General features: G+C 44.3%; 1 long non-coding RNA gene across 4 annotated transcripts in view; it reads left to right on the plus strand.

The window, feature by feature from the left end:
- Nucleotides 1-689: 689 nt before the first annotated feature.
- Nucleotides 690-20786, plus strand: part of LOC113628819 (uncharacterized) — a 38965-nt gene continuing 18868 nt past the window's right edge. Inside the window, exons 1-2 of one of the 4 annotated variants that reach the window (XR_003436263.1) lie at nt 690-3922; nt 4033-5583. This is a non-coding gene — a long non-coding RNA (uncharacterized LOC113628819). Of the gene's footprint in view, nt 5584-20786 lie in introns of all 4 variants that reach the window. The other 3 variants (XR_003436264.1, XR_003436265.1, XR_003436262.1) reach the window with 3 other exon arrangements.

The raw sequence follows: 20786 nt of genomic DNA on the forward strand, positions 1-20786 counted from the left end.
TACGTTTTATCTCCAGAACCTATTTCTCTTCTAACTGGAAGTTTGTACCTTTTGGTCACGTTCATCCATTTTTGCCCACCCTCCACTCCCCGCCTCTGTCAACCACCAGACTGTTCTCTGTATCTATCAGTTCATTTATAAAAATCATACAGTATTTGTCTTTCTCAGTCTGACTTACTTCACTTAGCATAATGCCCTCAAGATCCATCCACGTTGTTGCAAAAGGCAGGATTTCCTTCTTTTTTGTGGCTGAATAATACCCCATTGTGTATATACACCACATCGTCTTTATCCATTGATCTGCCAATGGACACTTAGAGGGTTTCCATGCCTTGGCTAATTGTAAATAATGCTGCAATGAACATGAGGGTGCAGGTGTCTTTTCAAGATAGTGTTTTTGTTTCCTTTAAATAAATACCCAGAAGTGGAGTTGCTGGATCATACGGTAGTTCTATTTTTAATTTTTCAAAGAAACTCCATACTGTTTTCCATAGGGGCTACACCGATTTACATTGCCACCAGCAGTGCACAAGTGTCGCCTTTTTTCCACACCCTCATCAACACTTGTTACGTCTTATCTTGTTGATAATAGCCATTCTGATCAGATATATGATGCAAACGTTTCTTCCATTATGTAGGTTGCCTTTTCATTTTGTCGATGGTTCCTTTGCTGTACAGAAGCTTTTTTAGTTTGATGCAGGCCCATTTGTTTATTTTTACTTTTGTTGCTTAGTTCTTATTTTTTGTTGTCTGCTTTTGCCACATTGTGACTGACTCTTCTTTTGTCCGAAAGACAGGACACTGGCTGGTTAATTATGAGAGTAAAATTCACCACACAAACCCAGCAGAAAGATTGTGGGGAAAACCATTTCAGTTTAGGGTTAGACCCACCAGTTAGCGTTTCTCTTCACTTGCAGTTGAAAACACCTTAATATTGTGACAGATATTTAACAAGGATAAGATGATAGTGGGAGACTCCTTCCATACAAACCCAATCTCCCCTAGATTTGGAGTCTCAATTAGAAAAAATTAACTTCAAGAAAACAGTTTACCAAAAATGTTTAAATTCCTAGGTGAAAGAGGCTTTCTTACTCTTTTCTTTTGTTCTAGGCTCTGACCCCATGGAATAAAAGAGACCCTATTTAGGGACAGTTAGTTTTGCTGCCCAGAAGATTCTCTCTCTTCTCTGGTGGGCTTTTAGAAACCTTTGGGTTACTTGAATCCCAAATTAACCCATGTTGTGCAACATGTAATCAATTAGGGAGATTTTTCAATGGAAATCATCCAATTTTGTAAGAATTGGTTGACACGTTTCCCCTTTCTAATATGATACACTTCCATAGCTTCATTCATTCCTCTCCTAATACTCTCTCAAATAGAAGTTTCAAATCATTTGCCGTTTAGCAAGTGTTTTCTCCTATCTTGTGATTTACTCCTGTAACATTTAAAGTAGACTCTGCAGTTTACTGGAAGGTGTGACTATGATGCAAATTCAGCCCTCCTGGCCTGTTCACAATGGAAGTTTTGCCGTAAAAGATGAATTACGATGTAATAGCTGAGTAGAACTAAAAAAGTCAATGCAGTTGCCCTTTGGTGCATTTGGGGGCTAATGATATTTAAGTCAATACGGCTGAAAAAGAAAAATAAATGTCAAACCAAATACCAAAGAATGAATAACCTACTGCGAGATTGCTAGAATCATAAGCAGTTACCGATGCTCTAAGATTGCTCTGAGAGCCCCGTCAATACACTGGTCTCACGGTAATTAAAAAATTCTAAAAAGCCAATACTTATTTTGTCAAAGACACAAATGGAAATCCAACCTGGAATGTGAACAAATTAAGAGTTCTGATTGTGCTCAAGCTGGGGCAGTTAGCAATTATTCTTGAAAGAATATTTCTGCCGAGAACTTTCTTCTAAAACTCAAAATACTAGAGAATCACACAAGCTGGAAAGGACTTAAGAAACTATTTAGTTGCTTCATTTTATATATTTGGAAGCTGTGGCTCAGAAAGGTTACGTGACTTGCCCATGGTCACGTTGCCATGTGACTGTGACTCTTGGCTGGCCCGGTGATCTTTAAATTTGCTTATCTTGAGGTCCTTGTCTTATGTATCATCCCAATTCTCTCTTCTATTGTAAAAGAGCTCCTCCTTTAAAAAATCCTGTCTCTTTGGCATATTAATTACTTTAAGCTGGTTATTTTCTAGGAAACCGCAGACATGGGAAAAATTCTGAAAACTAATTAGGAGTTACCCTTTTGTAAGAAACGTTTATATTTGTAAGGGAAATCTCTATATGCAAGGGTGTCTCCTTCCATGTACCAGGAAGAGAAAGATGACCAAATCTCTAGAAATTCTTAACCATGAGGAAGGCAATGACTTAAATCTGCATAACGCCCTTACCATTGTTTACTGTGCTTTTCCTGATAAGCTCCCATCAGAGAGTTACTGACTCTCCCATCCTCAACATCCTCTTTTGTCGTTAGCTGAAGATGGTATTTAAGATGAGGGCTCAGTTCTCCTTTGTCTCTCCCGTGTATTCACGTGACTCAACTTTTTGTTTGATTTTCTCCTGTTAATGTGTCTCATGTCAATTTACTTCTTAGACCAGCCCGAAGAACTTAGAAGGGTAGAGGAAAATACCTTCCTCCCTGATACAGTGTTATAATGGAAGTGTTGAATGGATGTCCCCTTGGCTCTAACACATAAATAAGTAAGGTGAATTCTACAGAGAGATCATAGGCCATAGGGCTTTCAGTGAGGCCAGACTGGCAGCTCCTCCGTAGGAGCTGGATACGGGCTCACAGGTGTTCAGTGAAAAAGATAGCAATCCAACATCCACAGCCTGCACAGGAATAAAAGAAACCAAGGAAACTGAGTATTCACAGCCCTTTAAATAAGAAGGCCAGGCCCATATCAAAAGCCAGAGAACAGAGATGGAAGAACTTGAATACCAAAGACAGGAAAATGGACAGAGATATCAGGAGAATGAAGAAAGAGGGTGACATCAAAGATGACCAGATGTTGTCAAAAGGCTGGGAGTAAAAAGCAGGCACTTGATCCCAAGCTGGTGAGTAAACAGAATGGGCCAACTGGTAAACCTTTTGGCCCTAGGATTATGCTGGGTCTAGTGGAGAAACCTTGGTCTCAAAGTCGAGTCCCAACTCTAGCCATGCCTCCTTCATCCATTGATTCGTTCATGTAATATTTATGAACACACACTGTGCGCCAGGAGCTCTATTACGTGCTAGGGGATAAATCCATGAATAAGACAGACATAGTTCCTGTCTTTACAGTCTATCAGGGAGACAGACATCACCTAAATCACTACACAAACAATCATTTATTTACCTTGTGGCAAAAGTTATGAAAGGCAAGCACAGCATACAGTGAGAATTCATAAAAGGGGCATCTCACTTGGCTTGAAGACACGGGGAAGTTGTGGTATCCGTTTTTAAAATGGAAACAGATATCTAATGGAAGGCAGGTAATTTGCATTTTAGGTGTATAAACACACCAACCGTTACTAAGCAGTAATATCAAACAGAATCGTATACCTGAACGGACCATGTGTACTAGAAACCCAGTGAGGAGGGGGAGAAAGGGACTCCACTGGGGAAGCCAGAGGACACAGGAGAAGTTGGGTCCCCAGCGCTGCTGGATGAAAGCAGAGGTGAAGCTCCTTCTCACTTTCACTTAGAACCAGAAATAGGTCGCTGAGCATGAATAAGGCTGCAGTGCAGCCAGTCAGTCTCTGTCTGAACTCAATGCCCCGGTTCTGGTTCCCAGCCCGCGTTTTGGTTTCCCTGGTACTGAGGACTGCCGTGCACCCTACTTCCTTCTCAGCCCGCTTAACCCAGCTTCTCTGAACTGTCCCCAGGCTTCTGGATATTGCTCACCTATGTGCTGGATCTCTGCAGGTAAGAATCAGGACTGGACAGAGTCTGGGTCTTACGCGGTGATGCCTTGCTGCTTAGAGACTGACCCTTCTGTTTTTGATGTATCTTTGAATTCATTCTCCCATGGCCAGACCCCACAGCACTACAGAATTCCAAGGATGTCCACCCCTGTAAGATCAGGTACTAGAACTCCAGGTTCTGCTACTTCAACTGGATTCCTTGCAAGCTCATGACTATGTATGACTCGATCCAGTCATGAGTCTCTTCCTAGGTAAAGTGAGTAAATCAATCAATCTGTATTTTAACAGATACCTTCTGAAAACATGCTTCAGCCAAAAGTGGAATTCTAAGGGTAGACACATGGGCATGGTGGGGTAGAGCAGAGGTTTGTGGGTGGGGGACTTTGGGTACCTAAGTAGCACACCACACGCTGGATCAACCACCCCCATCCATCCCTTACGGATACAGCAGACGCGCCCTCCAAGAGCCAAAGTGGGTGTGCAGAACGCATGCCCTAGAAAGGAAGAGAACTTGGTAATGGTTTCTTAGGAGAAATAAACCCCAAGTGGAAGTGGACATTTGAGCAGAGTTTTAAAAGAAAAGTCAGGCTGGCACACCAGAAGCCTCCTGGGGTGAGGTTGAACCTCTGCAAAGCTCTGGTTTCTCATTGCCCATCTTGTTTTTCTCAGTTACAAATCAGTCTGGCCCTTCCCTGTTTTCTTTCATCATCCTCCATCCTTAGAGAGATCATCTCAGCCCAGAGACAGACAGCTATTATTCTGGCTTCTGGTTTGTATTGTGTTAACTGCCTGAGAAGATGTGCTGTCCATCTCCTCGGGTATAAAATGGGGATAACACCCCTATCCTGGTATGGTTGTTGTAAGACGGGAACGTGAGGGGAATTAAACAAAGTTGAGTTCCTGCCCCCTTGCCAAAAATACTTTGACTAATTTCGAATACTTTGTTTGTTCAGTGATTATTTATTGAGCACCTACTATGGGCCAGGCACTGTTCTGAGTACCGTAGAGGTAGCAGTGGGTAAGATAAAGTTCCTGTCGTTGTAAGGCTGACTTTCTATTGGGAAGAAATAGGTAAGGACCTGGTAAGCAAATACATAATATAAACTCAGATCATCAGTGAAGATAACAAATAGGACAATGAAGTAGAGAATGACTGTGGGGTTGGAAGGATCACATACACATCTTTCCGTGCTAAGCTAAGATTTTAAACCAGTGTGCTCAATTTTCCCATAAGTGATCAGACTGATAAATACAGTGATTAATACTCCAGGACTGACTACTACCAGATCATCTTCCAGACCATGGGTCCTGAATGGGGGTGGCAGACCTTAGTCTCTGCCTTCAAGTTGCATTTGCATAGCAGGCTGATCAGAGGGCCCAGGTGTAACTTGCCATCTCAGTAGACCCTGATGTCCACAGAGGGGCCACATGAGGTTAAACCCAGGACCAGGTATTTCAAGGGTGGCTGGCAGGGCTCTGCCTGCTTGTACACAGAACACCAGAAGTTAAACTGAGGTCTCTGACCCCTAGGTCCTTGGAGCCCCGGGGAGGCTACTGCTTTGTGTAGATGAAGCTAAAGCCAGAATCGTGACTGAATTACAACCAGGAAACCACGTGTGGCAGCTGAACTGCTGGAGGTGTTGAGCCAGGACAGAGCAGCTCGTAATTTTCTGGGAAGCCTGGATTTTCTCAGTGTCTAGGACTGATGTAGCCCAGCCCATCAGCTCTGCATCCTCAGGCAAAGGAGCTGGAAAGAGAAGCCATGTGCCACGCTGGCATGTTTTCTGTGTGTGTATGTAAATGACCTTGTTTTAGGGATGAAGAGAATACTTCTATGGTCACTTTTAGATAAGAAGAGTCCTGTGGTTTGTTATTCAGGCCAAAGTCTCTCCTCTCCTTTTCTTATATAATCAAATCAAATAGAGTTTCATCCTGAAACTAGGGAAGAGGCAATAAGCTGGAAAACTCTTTGGCCAGTTGTCAACTTTGGGATGAAATTTTTTTTTTTTTTTTTTTTGCGGTACGCGGGCCTCTCACTGTTGTGGCCTCTCCCGTCACGGAGCACAGGCTCCGGACGCGCAGGCTCAGTGGCCATGGCTCACGGGCCCAGCCGCTCCGCGGCATGTGGGATCTTCCCAGACCGGGGCACGAACCCGCATCCCCTGCATTGGCAGGCGGACTCTCAACCACTGTGCCACCAGGGAAGCCCTGGGATGAAATTTTTTTAAAAACACACAAATTCCAGTCTTTCCTTTCATATGGAAATCTCAAGTTCCCTCTCTGAACTGTAGCTTTTCCAAGGTTATAGCGTATCAGTTCTTGGAGAAGATCTACTTTTTATCTCCCACCCCCAGTGTATTTATTCACAGATTTATTTATTTTTTAATCTATTGACTGACTCATATATGTTTATAACGGCTGTTGGTTGTAGAGCAGAGTTCTCGGCCTTATTAGGTTTATGATCCAGAAGGGGACACCAAAGCCACTTCACTTACAGAACCATGGGCTATTGAAGTTGGAGTCTTTGATGTTTCTGCTGCAAAGGAAAACCTAGAGAGAGAGAGAGAGAGAGGACAGTATCTGGGAGAGTAGCCACTCAAACCTTTATCAGCTGAAAGAATCAGAGCATTGTTTGAGCCTCAGCAGAGCCCACTGAGAAGGCATGAGCCCAGGTGGCTGTGCCAGGGGTGGCGGGTAGCCGTGAGGTACAGAAGAAAGGACGGCTCCTGGGAGTGAGAGAGCTGGATTCTAGGTCTGCCCCTGTATTTCATAACAACTCCTAGAGCCCAGCTTTCCACCTGTGAAGTGAGAGACTCAGATGCTGAGGAGGCCTCTCATTACTACGCTCTTCAGCCATGCTCATCGATGGAGTCACAGACTAACTCAGAACTCACTTTAATCAGCATCCCACCCTCTAGCACTGGGGAGAAATGAATCTGTTTTAATATAGAAAGTTCTGTGATTGGTTGAGTGGTACTATCTATGTCTTACACAGAGAACAGTTTACAAAGGATTAGAAAACAATGCACAGGACTTTTAAAACTATAGGAATGTAAGCTAAGTTCCCCTCGATTCATGAAGCATTTCAGGGCCTAATAACTATTCCCATCGATTTAGGAAAGGCCCAGCAGCAAGTTACTGTACCTAGTTAGGCCTTTTCCTCCTACTTGTTATGGAACTTAGGCCTTAAAAGAATCTCCAGGGCTTCCCTGGTGGCGCAGTGGTTGAGAGTCCGCCTGCCGATGCAGGGGACACGGGTTCGTGCCCCGGTCCGGGAAGATCCCACATGCCACGGAGCGGCTGGGCCCGTGAGCCATGGCGGCTGAGCCTGCGCGTCTGGAGCCTGTGCTCCGCAATAGGAGAGGCCACAGCAGTGAGAGGCCCACGTACCGCAAAAAAAAAAAAAAAAAGAATCTCCATTATCATCCAAGCTCAGGTGAAGAAAAAGTTGAAGCAGCATTTCCAAGTTGACACAGCTGGTTAATGGAAAGCCAAGAAGGAAACGAAGTGCTCTCTGTTCTCAGGCCCTGTGTGTGCCTTGCTACTGTTTACAAACTTCACACAACACATGTACTTTATGCTTTGCCATGGCCTGGCCCTGAGGCAAGAACCAGAGGGCCCTCATCCTCGTGGGGAAGATAGAAAATAAGTGGACAAGATCATTCCAGGTGGCCACAGGTGCTATGAAGAAAGCCCATCACAAGAATGTGATAAAACACTGGATAGTTTGTTTGTTTGTTTTGTTTTTTAGTTTTTATTGAAATGCAATTGATTTACAATACTGTGTTAGCTTCAAGCGTACAGCAAAGCGATTCAGTTATATATATATATATATTTATATATATTCTTTTTTCAGATTCTTTTCCATTATAGGTTATTACAAGATATTGAATATAGTTCCCTGTGCTATACAGTAGGTCCTTCCTTGTTGGTTATCTATCTTATATATAGTGGTGTGTATCTGTTAATCCCAAACTCCTAATTTATCCATCCCCCCACTTTCCCCTTTGGGTAACCGTAAGTTTGTTTTCTATGTCTGTGAGTCTATTTCTATTTTGTAAATAGGTTCACTTGTATCATTTTCTTAGATTCCACATATAAGTGATCTCATATGATATTTGTCTTTGTCTGACTTCACTTAGTATGATAATCTCTAGGTCCATCCATGTTGCTGCACATGGCATCATTGCATTCTTTTTAATGGCTGAGTAGTATTGCATTGTGTGTATGTACCACATCTTCTTCATAAACACTGGATAGTTGAGACTGGAGGTCAGGGAAGGCCTGTCTGCATAGATGCCCTTCAGCTGCGTTCATCAGTGAATCCTTAGACTCCCTCGGAGCTCGCTTAGGACACACACTGCCATCCAACGCTGTTCAAGTCTGTAGCACGTTGTGAGTTTCTAGATCCCATCTGAGTTGAGGCAGGAATGATGTGGAGCCAACCACGTGGATTCCTGCAGAAGAGTCTTCCAGGCCAAGGGAACAGCCAGTGCAGGACCCACAGTTGAGGGCAACGAGGAGACAAAGTCTGGTGTGGCTGCGGTTTGGGGACCAAGTCAGAGAGTGGCGTGTAATGAGGTCAGAAAAGTCAGCGGCGTCCAGAACTGCAGAGCCCTGCAAGGAGTTTGAGTTTTATTTTACGTGCAGTCGGGAGACTTTGAAGGGCATTAAACAGGGTAGTCACGGGATCCGATATATGTTTTCAAAAGATTGTTCTGGCTGTTGTGTGGAGAATGGACGTGGAGGGGCAAAGAGAAATAGGGAGACCAGTTAGGAGGTGGGTGGGCGAGTACAAGTGAGGGCGATGGTGGCACGGACGAGGGAAGTGGAAATGGAGATGGGGGTGAATGGAAGGATTTAGGGTACGTGTTAGAAGTGGCACTGGCAGGACCCGCTGACAGGGTGTAAAGGAAAAGGAGAAATCAAGGAAGCCAGCGGATGCAAAGACTGGGGGGCAAACAGGTGTTTTAGCTGGAAATGACAAGTTCAGTTTTAAATACAGTAAGTTGACATTGCTTGTGAGACATATATTCCTTTAAACATTCTCTGATTTAGTCTAGGTTTGCCTCTATTTGTCTGAATTAAATGAGCTTCCTGTGTCATGCTCTAGAAACTCCACTCAAGTTCCTGCCTGAGATTCTGGACAAGAGTTGGTTGTTCTTTAATGGCAACAGTGATGTCATAGACTTGAGAAGATGTCCTAATTTTCCATTTCGAGAGGCCCCTCCTGGTCTCTGGTTGTGCTCAGCTTTTCTTTCCCTTTATAGACCTCCCCGGGGCATCTGCATTGCAGATGGGAGAGGCAGTGGGGCAGGTAGACCAAGGACACCCAGAAGGCAGAGAGACAACTGGGTCATAGACCCCAGCATGCGACCCTCAGTTACCCTGGATTGGGTGGTTAGCGTTTGGGCTTCTTTCTATTTAGGTTGGGGATAAACAGTGGATAATCAAAGAAAAAGAGAGCATATGAGATGAGATGTTTAGTTTGCAGAAAGTTGAGGTGGGAGAGAAAGCCAGCAGCCCGTCAGGAAAGAGGGGAGGGAGTCAGGATTGCCTGTGCATCTGATGGAAAGAACCCAGTGGAGGGTCTTGAAGAACCAAATAGATGAGCTCATTTCCTCGAGGACCAGGAATCTGGAGAAAGGATGCATTCTAACTTGAGTGTGGAAGATACAGATTACAACTATGAAGAGATGTGAGCTTCCCAGATAAGCAGGTAGCAGAAGATCTGGGCTGAGGGTAGAGGGTAGATTTCAAGGACTAAGCAATGCAGTCTAGCTTTGTTTTCAGTTTTTTGTTTTGTTTTGTCTTTTTCTGTTCTTGTTTTTTAGTGCAAACTAAAGCAATCTCTAGAGGCAAATGACCTGAATGCTTAAGACCATATATATGGTTTTCCCCCAAGGATCTTTATATCACTGATATTCCTACTGTCATCACATGGCTGGAATTTAGTGTCTGCTCACTAATTTCAGTTCGTGAAATGGTAAAGACCATGGGCACTGGAGTCAGAGAGCTTGGGTTTGAACCCTGACCCTGCCATCTACTATGAAATTGGACATGTTACTTAGACCCTCTGTATCTCAACTACTTCATCTTTAAAATGGGGTCAAGGGACTTCCCTGGCAGGCCAGTGGTTAAGACTCCATGCTTCCAATGCAGGGGAGACGGGTTCAATCCCTGATCCTGCATGCCTCGTGCCCTACTCCCCCCCACCAAAATGGGAACCATGATAGTCCCTACCCAGTAGGGCTATGGTGAGGATAAAAGGAGTGAATGCGGGCTTCCCTGGTGGCGCAGTGGTTGAGAGTCCGCCTGCCGATGCAGGGGATACGGGTTCATGCCCCGGTCCGGGAGGATCCCACATGCCGCAGAGCGGCTGGGTCCGTGAGCCATGGCCGCTGGGCCTGCGCGTCCGGAGCCTGTGCTCCGCAACGGGAGAGGCCACAGCGGTGAGAGGCCCATGTACCGCAAAAAAAAAAAAGGAGTGAATACATATTAAGCCCTTGAAGTAGTTCCTGGCACATATTAAGTCCATTAAAATACCATTTCTTATAGGAAAAAAACAGAGGAGAAAACGGGCCAACAAGTTGTAGCTCCTTAGTCCCCCAAGTTTTCTGTGAGATCCAAGAAGAGGCCAGAGTAAACATAGGTGATTTATCACATCATCTTGGCATGTGGCATGAGTACCTGGGGACCCACTGGATCCTACATTAGAAGAAGAGGAGGGTGACTACCCTAGTCAATTACACAGCACGTGGAAAATATAAAAGCAGCAGCACAATGTCCGAATCTGCCTCCTAAAAGCATTGCTAAGTAATTCACTGAGCCTGAGACATAGGCAGATGGTGGGATCCCTTGAAACGCCACTGTGAAATGTCTGGAGGCTTTCTAGATTAATAGCATTAGAAAAATGCTGTTAGAAAAATCCTGCATTAGAAACATCCAATGCCTGACTTTTCCCACTATCCCCTTCAGTTTATGCCATCTCTCCCGAGGAAAGGAACTTTTAAAATTATTTTTAAACGTAAGAGGAAGAATTATCAATCCATCAAGGAAAACAAAAGCATTCTAATTAACAGCCGTTCATGGGAGAAGAGCTTGCTGCTGCAGGACTAGATAAATGCCAACCCAAAGCTACAGACATCGAGCAAGCCATACAGTCAAGTTCAATTATATCATCCTTACTCAGCCAAGTAACTGATATCTGACTATTTTGCCTGATGCGTGTTGATGGAGAGAGAGTGATTTCTCCCTGCACAGGACCAGCGTCACGAGCAGCTCTGGACTGCTGCTCAAGGAACAAAAGAACAGGCAGGGCAGGCTCACTGGGGAATCTGTCCCCAGATCAACCCACCTGAGGCAACGGAGACAGGGCAGCCATCTCCTGGAATTCAAAGCAGAGATCACCCCCAGTCACCTGTCACCTCTTACTAAGTCTCTTTGACTTAGTAAAACCTTTGCATTCTGAATAGAGAACTTGCTGAAGCAACTTACTGTTTGGCAGGAAGAAACTAGGTGGTGATGTTTCCCCCTCCTGTTAGCAGAAGTAGTTATGATAATGACAATGAATGTTGCTTAAAAAAAAAAAAAGGCTATGTTTAAAAGATTGATTGAGTCCTTTGTTTCATGACCTTGATAGCTAAATGGTTATTTAATGAATGATTTGTAAGTGCTGTTACTTCGTATTCAAGAATCGAGGGAAAGTATCCTTCAGATGCCCGTCTCCACAGTGAAGTGGAGATAATCTCCGAACAGCCATTTGAATCATTAGGGAATCTAATCCCAGTCCAGGGACATAGGATTTCAGTACTAACCCGAAAAAAGAAGTGAATTATACAGCTAATTATCATCACACAGGCAAATAAATTCTAGCCATTCAAATCTGCTTCCACTCAAAAGTGCTATTTGTTGAACTTAAATAATGCCTTAGGACTTACTGATATAAACATTCTTATTTGCTAGAAAAGCCTTCATAGAAACAAAGCTCCAAGAGTCAAGCAAAGACTGAGACCAAGAAACATCAAAGAAACACCCCATTGTATTAGATATTTCCATGGAGCCTTATTGGGCAGCCGACAACTGTGGGACTCTGTCTTGCTTTGATGACAATTCAGCAGGCAGAACTCTCAGACACCTGCTATATCAGCAAACTCTTTTCTCCCAAGAGATAATACCGTATATTGGTCAATAGAACCCATACTGTTAGGATGAAAAACACACTCATGGGTTTTTTGGGGTTAAAGGTGATGACCTTCTGGTCCAACCCAGAGAGGTTAAGACCCTGTGTGCTCTAGATCACACAGAGGCAGACCCAGGACATGAAACCACCACGTTTTCTGGACTGCTGATTCAGTGCTCGTTCTACTTCACTGAGCTGCCTCTTAGGGAACACATTTGAATCCCTGGAGTTAAAAAAATTCAACAGAAATATTCAACTTGCTTTACACTTGAGATAGACAGCTCTCAAGTGCAAGGGAAAAAGAGGCTCCATCTCTCAGAGCCCACCTTGCCCCAGGTTTGGATGGAACTGCAGTTTCAGGGGGGGTAAGGGGGGCAGGCAGCGATTTTGGCAAGTCTGAAGACAGCCTGGAAGTGGCTTGAAAATGTCCTAGCGATTGTGAGAGTTTCAGGAAGTACTACTGGCTTGTGGCCCACAGACTGCAGGAACTGAGCGATAAGGAGGACACATTCCAGGTGGGGGGACAAGATAGGGGGAACACATTCTCTCCAGGAGAGGAAATCCACAGAAAAGCGAACTCTGTGGGTGTGATTGTTTCACTGTATAGCACACATTTACTGAGTCTTTTCTATGTGAAATGCATTGCATCTTCTCATGAAATGATGATAAAAGGAGGTGTGGGTAGATGGAAGTGAGGATTGAAGACCTGGAGCTATGCTTAGTATAAAAGTCACTTGCCTGGAGGCTTCTCTGGAGGCGCAGTGGTTGAGGGTCTGCCTGCCGATGCAGGGGACACGGGTTTGTGCCCTGGTCCGGGAAGGTCCCACATGCCGCGGAGTGGCTGGGCCCGTGAGCCATGGCCGCTGAGCCTGCGCGTCCGGAGCCTGTGCTCCGCAATGGGAGAGGCCACAGCAGTGAGAGGCCCGCGTACCGAAAAAAAAAAAAAGAAAAAGTCACTCGCCTTGGAGTTCTATGTCAGGTACAACAAAGGACCCACGATGGGAACAGAGAGAACTATGGCACCTGGGCTCAGGTGGAAACAGGAGGCAAGGCCACTTTTCTTGAATGTTTTCAATTATAAGTCACTGTAGAGGAAGAGAAAGAGGAGGGTGTTATCTGCTACTTAAAATTCCCAGCAACTTCCAGAAAAATATTCTATATCTTCTAGATACACAGTAAATATTTGTTGAGAAATGAACTGCTGAATTGGTGAAAGAATGACTAGTCATGTCTCATTTATTTTGACTCTTTGTGGAATTATGTTGAATGATTTTTCCAGTTAACTAAGATTTCCTCCTATAGATGTGAAGTCACCTGCTTTTAAACATGTTATATGGTCATGTTTTTAGTGCTTCAGTCATGTTCCTTTCTTCTTAAATGTATTTTATGGAACATAATTTTGCCTTTTCATTGGTTATTTTACTGTGTACAGCTGTGACTTTGAGGTTTGGAAGTGTGAGCTATTTGCCTCCACCCTACAGTGATTTTTTTTTTTTATTCGGGGCTTCTTCATTTTCCTTCCTTACCTTACCAATCATCATGAGTGTGCATTACCGTGAGCCAGACATGTCCTAGGTACCTGGAAACAACAGTGAACAAGACGGATGTGGTTCCTTTACAAAGTTTCCAGTCTAATCTGGAATTCAAACAAACCAGGCGAATAATTACAACCTGAGGTGAATTCTTTTTTTTTTTTTCTGGCCGCGCAGCTTGTGGGACCTTAGTTCCCTGACCAGGGATCGAACCTGTGCCCCCTGCATTGGAAGGGCGGAGTCTTAACCACTGGACCACCAGGGAAGTACCTGAGGTAAATTCTATGAAGATAACTAATAAGATAGAGAATAATATTAGAAAACAGGTGAGTATTCCTGTAGCATGGTGAGCCCTGAAGACCTTGCTCTGAAGGTGACAGCTAAGCCACATCCAGAAGGAGCAGGCCAGCCAACTGTGGGGAGAATGCCTGGCAACTGTTTCCACCCCGCTTTCCCCTCAATCTCATTGCTGAAGTCGGCCAGCAAATATCAGAAACACACATCTGTTAAATCATTAATCTCATGTTCACAGAAAATAGAGATGTTGCTCTTAAGGGGATTTCAGTCTTTCCTTAGGTGAAAATATATGTTTATGACAACTATTTTATTTACTCTTCATCCCACTTTGGAAAGATGTGCAAAGCACTGATCCCCAGGGGAATAAAAGCTGAATGATGCATGGCCCCACTCTACCTTAGGAATTCTGTTAGTCAAGGGAAGTGAGGCTGCTTCGCAGTAACAAGTAATCCCCGAATCTCGGTGGCTTAACGTACTAGTAGTTTAGTTCTCACTCACACAATTTCCAAAGCGGGTCAGCAGCTCTCCTGGGTAGCTCTCCTACAAGTTGGTACTCAGAAATCCAGGCTCCTTTCATCTTGTGATTCTGGCCTCTATCCACAGAAGGTGAAGAGTGCGCTGGAGGCTCATCAAATATTTATTTTAATTAATTAATTAATTAATTAATTATTATTATTATTATTTTTTGCGGTACGTGAGCCTCTCACTGTTGTGGCCTCTCCCGCTGCGGAGCACAGTCTCCGGACGTGCAGGCTAAGCAGCCATGGCTCACGGGCCCACCCGCTCCATGGCATGTGGGATCTTCCCGGACCGGGGCACGAACCCATGTCCCCTGCATCAGCAGGCGGACTCCCAACCACTGCGCCACCAGGGGAGCCCCCGCATTAATTTTTTTCATAACTACTTGTTAGCCTCCAGTTTGAGAGAAATACAATTAAAAAAAACAAAAACCCTGGAATGTTCTTGCTTGGAATTGTAATTGCTCATTAGAACCCCGTTTCATTATAATTGTGCAATTCATTATGCTGAGCGCTTCATTAGAAGTATTGTAAAACTGACAACTTGAATATTGAAATGAATCTGATTTAGAGCTTTACTGTTTCTTGAGGGCATTTTCTAATTAATGCAAGTCTGAGAAACCAGAAAAAGTTAGAGTCTTCATATTTTCTTCTGGGGGTCATTACTGGAGATGTGTTTTTAAAAAAATCATTTTGAATTAGGAAGCTTTCTTTAGCACAGAAAGAAAAAAATAGTCCATAAACCCGAAATAGTCACAGTGAGGCCACATCTATCTTTGCAGATACAGAGAGCTCAGAATGATCCGCACTTAATGCTAACCCAAATGTTTTTAGAGCGCTGTTAGGGACTTCGGGGTAAAGAGAGCGGATTGAACATTTTCGTTTATCGCTCTTTCCTCTTGAAAGCCTGCTGAAATGACAGCAACGGAGGTTTCAAAAGGGTAGAAACCCACAAGGACAAAGAAAATGAAGGGGAAGAACAGAGCAACAAAGTCCTGGCAGCTGCAGGCAGAAGGACAAGGACTATTGACATTTCAGACCCAAGAACCAGAATCCGAAGCCGACAGAGTAGGAGGTGAGGTGCAAACTCATTGCGCTCAGCACCCCCCGGATGTGCAGGAATTAGCGGTTCCAGTAAGTGGAGCTAAAGGCGGGGCTTGAGGAGGATCAGCTGAGAGTCTGCTTGGGAAGCATTTGGGTCCCCGGCAGAGGGACGGTCACTCGTCTCCACTGGTACAAGTCGAGAGGTTTTTTCCCTCTGGAGAGGGTGGAACAGAGGGTCTCTGGACTGGAAGATTCTAGCAATGGTTGATGGCAAGTCTACCATAATACAACAGGGGGATCTGATGAAAACTTACACATCTAATGATTAGACCTTCCCTCCAAGCCCTCTTAGGTCAGCAAAGTGCTAGCAGCAGGGCCTAGACCCTGAGCATGAGATTGGAAGATGCTTCTTTGAGGAATCTGACCATCCCAAGGAGAAATAGCTAAAAATGGCTCTCTCAGGGAGTTCCCAAGAAAACAGACAGTCAGAGCGGTGGCTCCCAGAGTGTGGTCTCCAAACCTGCAGTATCGGCAACACCTGGGAACCCGCTAAAAGTGCAAATTCTCACAGCCTGCTCCAGACCTACAGAATAAGAACCACTGGGGTAGGACCCTGAGGTCTACTTTAAGAAGTCCCCCACCTATTCAGTAAAGTTGAGAACTACTGCTCTTCAGCAAAGCTCACCATGGACACAAAATGTCCCTTCCTTATAAATGTGAGCAGATGATCAAGGGTGAGCAGATAGCTAAAGAAAGATGGAGAACAAAATCAATTGAAATAAATAACAATCTTGGAGGAAAAAGAGACTTTTCAGGAAAAATTAAACTTGGAAAACAGCTAACATTAATACCGTTGGAGGGGTAAGAAAAGATATTTCATCCATGAAAACAAGAAGAGGTGACTATTTTTTTTAAGAAGGGGTCCTTTGAAAAACAATGAAAATGGGCTTTTGAAAATTTTTAAATATGGTAGTAGAAAGGAAGAATTCAACCAAACACTAAAAACTGAAGCAAAAAGACAGAAAAAAAAAAAAAAAAAAACAGGGGGAAATAAAAAGAAACTTCTGAAGGTTAGTCTAGGAAAGTGAGCCAGACAAAGGAAGCAGAGGGGAGATATAATGAAAGAACTGAGAATTGTTTCCCAGCATTGAAGACCATACAGCCCTAGATGGGATCCACACCGTGTCCAGACATTGGATGAAAATAGATTTGTATCCAGACATGTCATTGTCAGATTTCAGAATGTGGGAATAAAGAGAAGATCCTGCAAGTTTCCAAAAAGATAACCTAGGTGCATACTAAGGATTAAGAACCAGCTTCAAATGTCTCTGGAGCAACATTGGATCCTGGAGGACAATGGAACAAAGAAGAGAGCCTGAAGGAAGATGGTGTCCAAAGTTGAATTCTATACCTGGTAGATGATTAATCCTATGGGGAGACAGAATAAGTATCATCCAATGTGAGGGTAGAATAAAGACATTTAAAAACAGGCTCAGGGACTTCCCTGGTGGCGTGGTGGTTAAGAATCCGCCTGCCAATGCAGGAGACAAGAGATCGAGTCCTGGTCCGGGAAGATCCCACATGCCGCGGAGCAACTAAGCCCGTGCGCCACAGCTACTGAGCCTGTGCTCTAGAGCCCGTGCTCCACAACAAGAGAAGCCACTGCAACGAGAAGCCCGCGCACCGCAACAAAGAGTAGCCCCTGCTCGCCACAACTCGAGAAAGCCCGCACTCAGCAACGAAGACCCAATGCAACCAATAAATAAATAAATAAATAAAATAAAAACAGTCTCAGTTTTCGAAGTTCTTGGATCGAGAGGTTAAATTTTATAATAAGAACTGGATAGTGATCACTGTCAAAGTATCAACTTCTGATTCGCAGAGACACTTATCAGAGAAGTACTTAAACCAAGGACTTTGTGACGACTACTGTTTGTCCTCTGCATCTATTCTCATCCCTCTTCCATCCAGGCTCCACCTGTGACCAGAAAGTTCTCTCTCCTGAAGACTTGTCTCTCCAGCCTTCCTGTACATCCTTGGGATACTAAGCAAACCCTTTTGTTCTCAATGAGGCTTCATCTTGCCTCAGTTCTAGAATTTCTATCAAGAGGGGTTTGGGTAGAAATCTAGATGAGGGGGTAGGAGGCCAGCCCTGGGGTCTTGTCTACAAGCTACATTCTTAAAAACTTAGATTTCATAGCACTTTAAATAAAACTTTTCAACGAGATTTTACTGACTCTAAATATAAGGTTAAGAAAATATTGCTTGCCCCATCCAATGTTATTTTTATTTGGGGTGGGTTGGAGGAGACTGATAGAGATTGGGGCTGTGAGCTCAAGGCCCCCACCTCAGCCATCCTTGGCCCTTCATCCTGGGATGATGGCAGGAACAGAGTCATTCTTCCCAGTAGGTAACTTGGAGGCTGTTTGGATGCGCCTTCTCGTTCCTGGGAATGAATGACCTCAGGTCTGACCCACTCGGAGCCTCTCGCAGTGAACCTCCCTCTTAGAAGCTGCTCTCATAAGCTGCCCAGCTGGCGTCCTCAGAGCTGCAACACCGCTTTCTCAGACAGCTACCCTTACAGAGACTTATTCAAAGATCCCTAGATTGGCCAGGGCAGGAATTCTGGGTAAGGGCACAAGGACACTCTCCTGCTTTCTCAGCTTCACTGGGCCGAGTCTTAAGGCAGGACCCAGATCCACTGGGTTTTGGGTGAACGATTTGTTTAGCGTGGTGGTTAAGAGCCTGTCTTGGAGTGAGACAAAAATGGGTTCGAGTCCTGCCTCTGCAAACTATCTGGAGAATGGGACAAATGAACCTGTCTCAACTAGTGGTGGTGGATTCAACGAGCTAACGTATGCAAGGATTAAGCACATTAAATCCTCAATCAGTGACAGTTCATTAACAAAATTAACCACAACTCTCTAAGAGTTTCCTCTGAGGAAAAAGCACTGCAGAAATAGTCCCTTTGGGCTAAGGTATCTAGGAAACGAGACCAAAATCTCTAGGTTCTTTCATTTATATTCTCCCCTTCCCTTTTCCTTCCCTCCCCCCATATTGGCCTGGGGACACAGCTACAAATTAAGTCCAATCTCAGTACTAGTTCTAAAAGCTCTATAACCTGAAAAATATAGAAAAACAGACATATTAGACGTTTAAAGAAAATTTAAAAGACAAAATGAAACACAATGTAAAGCTTTTCCTCCCCCCTTTTATTCTAGGAGTGTGTCCCTATTTGTCTCTAACTTTCACCAGTGGGTAGAGTGATAATAATGCTAATTGGCGTTATTAGTCAAGAGCTTTCTATGTGCCAGAGCCTTTTCCAAGCATTTTACTAAGATATCTCATTGAACCCTTATGGGACTCCTAGGAGGTAGGTACCTTTCTTATTCTTTTTCGGAGATAAGAAAACTGGGGCTTAGAGATGATAACTTACGGGGAGGCATACAGCAGCTCACTGCGTGGAAGAACACCCCAACGGTTTGGGTTCCTGAAAGCATGGTGTCAGCCTCGTACAGGAGGGACACCCATGGACTCCACCCTTCTTGTCCCTATGGCTTCTAGGAAAAGTGTGGAAAAGGTCAGTTTTCTTCTTAGTCCCATGTAGCTAGCAGGGAGCTTTCTGCATGTCCAGGGATATCTCTCTGTCCTCTGCCTCAACATACAGAGCTGTGCAGAAGGAGCTGGTCCATGAGAACTTAGAGGCAGAGACTGTCAGGGCTCAGTTTGACCCTCTAACTTGATTCCTATTCATCTCCAAACCCTTCAGAGGCCAGGACTGGGTCTCAGATACTCTTGCCTTCCCCAAAGGGGTGCATAGCAGAAGCAACTATTCTAACTTTGCTACCCACATTTATTTACTTTTTTTCATCTCTTCAGTTCCCTCTTGGCAAGATTATTCCCAACAGGTATATCAGGAGGAAACCTTGACTAGATGATCTGCAAATTTCCGACAACTCTGAAATTCTCTCATTCTGTTGTTATATAACTTAATGTTCTATAAAAGATAAAGATATGCATCACAGGTGTTAAGGGCATCCAGAAACGTCACTGGATATTAGTGCTTTCTGGGAATCTCTTTTAGGCATTGACAGTTGGGGTCATATTTCCACTAGGCTGAGGAGAAATCAGAAGGGAAATGACCTTTAGCTGACCTTGTGTGAGCCACTCTGTGGTCGGCTGAGAGCTCCTCTCTGACTGCTGCCATCCAGCACAGCCCTGCAGGGTCCATGAAGAGTAGCTAAGGACCACCCTCAGAGGGTAAATCGTGGGTAGAGCATGAGCTTGGATATTAAACTCCCCAGGGTTCAACTCCCAGCTCTGCTACTGACTGGCAGCATCAACTTAACCTCTCTGTTTTCTCATCTGAAAAATGCAGGTAATGCCACCCTCTTCCCTGGGCTGTGGTAATGCCCATCTCATGGTAAGCAGTGCATCATCAGTATCTGTTAATAATAGCATCACTAACTAGTCTAATTGCCCTTCCTGTTTTAAAGGCTCACAGCCTGTAATGCTGGGCTGGGGACCACTCTCACCGACACTGGGACTTTGAGTTTTGACTACCACCGATTCGCAAGAGCTAAACTAGGAGTAGTTACGGCTATCCCCACTGTCATGAAAAACAATCAGATTTAATTTTGGAAATTTGAATGTATTTTTAATTTGAGCTGCCTGTTATTATCAGTGACAAAGAATTTTCTGACAGGTAAAGTTAACCAGAGATGGACTGGTTGCTTCAGTGGTGGGAGGGCTCATCACCATAGCAGGGGTGGCTGAAGGGTGGGGCAGAGGACTGCCTGGATGGAACATATTAGAGGACATTGAAGGGCTGGTAATGGTTTTTGTTGATGACTTAGTTTTCTAAAATTCCAGATGTGCCTCACAGCTCTCTGAGCAGCCCTGGTAATCTGTCGTTTTTGCCTCAAGGTTCTTTGGTCTTCCAGACTACCCATCAAGTAATTGAGAAACTATAAATAAACGTTAGAAGCAAGCCCCTAATTGATCAACTTTCAGGTTTTCCGTGGTGAGTTTTCTTGAAACTTGGTTCCTGTGTATAATTTGATTCGTGCATCTCTGGGGGAAAGACCTCTCCCCTGATCTTTGAGGACGGTAGCAAATGGCTGCAAAGTCCAGGCAAGGAGGTGGTAGTGCTACGTTTGCAGAGCTAACAGTCAAACCTACAAAACGAATACAGTTTCCACGCAAGGAGGAAGGAGGAGGACAAATGGCGGCCAGACCTGTACATTTACCGAATCAACACCAGTCCCAGGCCACAGAGCCCCGTACGTAGAT

This window comes from Aethalodelphis obliquidens, unplaced genomic scaffold (genome assembly GCF_003676395.1).
Source record: "Aethalodelphis obliquidens isolate GAN/ISIS:26980383/991018 unplaced genomic scaffold, ASM367639v1 scaffold25, whole genome shotgun sequence".
Classification (NCBI taxonomy): Eukaryota; Metazoa; Chordata; class Mammalia; order Artiodactyla; family Delphinidae; genus Aethalodelphis; species Aethalodelphis obliquidens.